General features: G+C 30.3%; 1 protein-coding gene across 1 annotated transcript in view; it reads right to left on the bottom strand.

Annotated features, from left to right (window-relative positions):
• The window catches only part of LOC107455185 (uncharacterized), a 64,654-nt gene that overhangs the window by 20,612 nt on the left and 39,619 nt on the right, over positions 1-4,423 (bottom strand). The window lies entirely within an intron of this gene.

Below are 4,423 nucleotides of genomic sequence, written 5' to 3'. Positions count from 1 at the left end.
ATTTGTTGTGGGAACATGGAGGACTTTGAGACTCGACAGATTTAACGTGCATCAGTCACCATTTACTACACGGGGAGTCATCGGCCGGCGAGGATCGAACCCACGACCTCTTGGATATGGGCCCAGCGCCCTACCAACCAGGCTATCCCGGCCCGGAAGAAAAAATTGTCGAAAATGAAAAACTTGAAACATTAGCTTCCATACAATAAGGAGAAATATATGTTCTTTTGTTAATCAATAATTAAAAAAGACTCGAAAAAAATAACTCTTAAACAGCTTCAACATGCAATTTTTTTTGCTTCTAGTTCGCATTAGTTTGTGTTTCAGACAGACACACTACCCTAGTAAACAATTAAATTCTTTTTAAAGCAAATCCATGCTGAAAACAAATATTATATTGTCTTAGCCAAATTTTTCAGTTTATTATTATTGTTTCTAGCAGAATACTCGTTTCTTTTTTTTTTAATAATAACACTAATTAATAAATCGGAAATGATCATCATTGGATGAAATTTAAAAGAGATCTGCTGATATAATCATTTGGCATAATTCTATTACTCGAAGCCAACTCTCCTGGTTATCAAAAATTTCCAAAATCAACAGTTTTCTTCGGTACTTATCCCATTCCATAGAGTGTGAAAAACGAATTTCCCTAGTACTCGTAGTCGATACATAGTGTTGATACAATCGTATTGATATATTTTGCTTTGGCTATATGAATACAATATTAGGAAGCACTCTTTTTTGCGGATATAATCGAGTGAGTTGAAGACGCCATTATATCTTTTGATTATTTTGTGCTCGGCTTTTTTAATTTTTTTTAAAAATTATTATTTTTAAAATCATTATTTCAAAAAAAAAATATTATTTTTCTTCTTATCTTTTCAATAAATCTTTATTATATATTTTTTCCATGTTTTCTCTGCGTTTAAAATTTTAGACATACTATCCCTACTATATATATATTTTAAACCTCTAGAGAATTATTCGTTTTGAATAATTGCATTAATTTGAATATTAAAAATAGATCCCCGGATCTCAATAATAAACAAAATAATTGGTTCAGATCAGAGGCTTTCTACAGTAAATAAGATTGCTGGTAATTATTTTATAAGGCAATTATCCACCCATTGTTTGACAGTTAATTAAAATAAAAGATGAAAACTTATTTAGTTAAGGAGAATGTTTCTTAATGAGGGATTGTCTAGCTATGAAATTTTGCATTCATTAATATGAAAACTATAAATATGACTGAGCAGTATTTTGTCTATAAATTTTTTTAAAAAATATAGTGAAATAATATTTTATATAAACTGTAAGAATATTTAGAAAAGCCATATTTAAACAATATTTTGAAAAGTTTTTAATAGTATTAAACGTAAGAAATTATGGTTTTATACACTGTATGTGTCTACTGGGTATATATATATACAATATATATATTATGTATGAAACACAATAAAAAGACAAAAAAGATACAAAAATGAACAGTAAAATAGATAGATATACGAAAAAAATTAAGAAAATCGTAACAAAAAAAGTTTAAAAAAAATCTGTTTCGGAAATGTCTACTAAAATAAAGTAGTAATTTTTTAAATTACTTTTTAAAGAATTAGAAAATGACAACACTTTGAGCGTTAAGTTATTCAATAGCAGCATTTTTTCAGTAGTTTATAAAATGCTTTGACATTTTTTTTTTATCTTGAGTGGGCAGCGAAAAAAGAATGACCAAAAACATTTCTTTTCTATACAATGGGCAGAGAGATGGCGATTTCCAGTTAAAGGAGAAAAAAAATGGCCAAAGTATAAATAATATTTCCTTCCGATTCCTATCACGAATGTAGAATCCCATCAACGCTTCTGATAAAGATCTCACCTTTTGTTTCAAAACACAAAAAGATGATTGTGTCATTCATAGAATGAATATTTCATTATCAGAGAATATATGACGCAGAATAAAAACTAACTTGTTGAAAGATATTAAATTATAGTAATGCCATATTATTAAGTAAAGAAATATCAGGGATATAAAGTCTAAAAATATATCTGGCTAACAAAAGCATGAATAAAAAAACATGTAACGAGATGGATTAAAAATAAAAGAACGAGCCATTTTTATGGAACATGAGAGAGTTGTCGATTTTTGGTGAGAATAGTTTTTGTTTTGAATTTAAGGTTCATACTAAACCGTTACGGGTAATTTTAATTTATTTTGCAAGGTTATTATTAACCTGTTACGGGTATTTTAATTTAATTTTGCACGTTGTCATATAAATATGTTTTTATAAAAAAGAACTGTTTCTTTAATGTAGCTTGATTTGTGACAGGGGGGAATACAGATAAAAAAGTTTTATTTTTTTAAATAATATACAGTCCCTGGCCAAATTATTAGACGCACTATAACATTCTCTTGTTTTTCCGTGACTGAAACCGGTTTGCACTTGTTTACGTTCGTGTATTGGTTAAAATCGACAATATATAATATAAATTTGACGATAAGATAAATTAGACGATATATTATATCAATATAGAATATTTATTATATCAGTTACTATATTAGTAAATTATAATAATTAGACCAAATTATAAGACGAGCTGTAGTTTTTTAATAATCACCTACATGTTTTCCACGAGTTTGTATACAATACTTTTATATATAAACGTACATATAATGGGTTCGTATTCCGGAGATTTTTTATATACTTCCTATTTGTATTTATTTTTAACGTATCGCATTACAATGTTAACTAATTGATACACGAAGGTAAACAAGTGCAAACCGGTTTCAGCCGCGTCAAAAACAATAAAGCTGTATAGTATCACCTGATAATTAAGATTTTACATAGAATCCTAGAGTGCGTCGAATAATTTGGAAAGGGACTGTACAATTTTTAGAGTCTGAGAATAATTTTTTATTTATTTAAATCTAAAAATATTCAATATTTTACAATCATTAGTTACGAAAATAAAATTAAATAGGAATGTGCCTTGTTACTATCAAAAGATTCGGAAAAGTATAACGCAGAATGAATGCTAACTAGTTGATCAAAGAGTGATGAATAACTGTTACTGACTGACAACAGTGTGTGTAGATAAATAACATGTCATCATTCATCAAAATGGGTGATTTCACGAGAAAACATCCTCCATTTCAGTCAGTGTCATTTTCTTGGTGCGGAAATGACACTTCTGTTGGCGGCATGAAAAGAATATAATTTATAAATAAAATTTAGCTGCCATAAAAATGATCCCAACTGATATAATTATGTGTAAAAATAAATTTACCTTGTTATGAATGATAAAGCTATTTTAAATAATTAAACAATTATGTTCTTTGTTTAAGTTAACATTTACTTTTATATTAAAAAAATTAATTAGCTTTCGAGGTTTGTTTAGGATGCTTTTTTTTTTCTTTCTAATTTAACAACTCTAAAAGTAAATCATTGATAGCATCGTCTTTAGTACACTCTGACTGCAACATGCGGTTGTGTCGTCGAAAAGAACTTTCTGAATAAGAGCCCTACACAAATATTTTGAATACATTTTAGACATATTTGTTTTGTTAATTTTTTTGTTTTGATATTTTTTCGTATTTCCTTATTTGACCTGTTCCGCATTTGTTGCAGATGTTTCATCGTTCGCCGGGAAAGGTTTTAATGGTCTCCCCATAAGGTTATAGTGTGTCTACCACTACAATTCCAATTCAGTAGTATATAAGACATGTTAACTAGATTCTATGTCGGGGTACCTTTTCATAGATGATGGTTGACATGGTCGATAAATACACTCCCACATTGGTGACCTCCGGACGTGATGTGAACATGCCTACCTTGACTGAAACTCCCACTTTGATATGAACACTGCCATCTTGAGAATAACGCTCACTTCGATCTGAGCACGCCTACTTCGATGGATGGTCCACATTGAACAGTTGACTTGCTACTTGTAACTGCGACAATATCCACCTCCTCGCTGTGTTGCTACTCGGTTTCGATCACACACAACGTATAACGTATACACTCGACTGCTAAAGGCAACACAGGAGCGACCACGACATTGAACTTAATCTAGCTCACACGATCATCACTGAAAAGTACGGTGATTTTAATACTGCTCTCCCGGCTTCTCACAAAACAGCAATGAATCAACTAGTGGTATCCATTATTCGAATTCTATTACAGATATAATTCTGGTGGGGGAGTACCACTACAATTCCAATAGACTAGTATATAAGGGGCCGTTCAAAAAGTACGTACACAAAAATGGAGAAATTTTAAACCCCTCCCCCCCCCTTCGTACATTACCGTACATAAGGTCTTACTCCCCCCCCCTTAGAGTACGTACATTTTATTAGTCTACCCCCCTTTTTCATAAAAATTAAAATAATTATGTTTTAAATAAAATTAAATATTTACTTAAGGAG

The sequence above is a fragment of the Parasteatoda tepidariorum genome, chromosome 7 (assembly GCF_043381705.1).
Source record: "Parasteatoda tepidariorum isolate YZ-2023 chromosome 7, CAS_Ptep_4.0, whole genome shotgun sequence".
In the NCBI taxonomy this organism is placed as follows: domain Eukaryota; kingdom Metazoa; phylum Arthropoda; class Arachnida; order Araneae; family Theridiidae; genus Parasteatoda; species Parasteatoda tepidariorum.
This window is presented reverse-complemented; position numbering and strand designations above follow the sequence as displayed.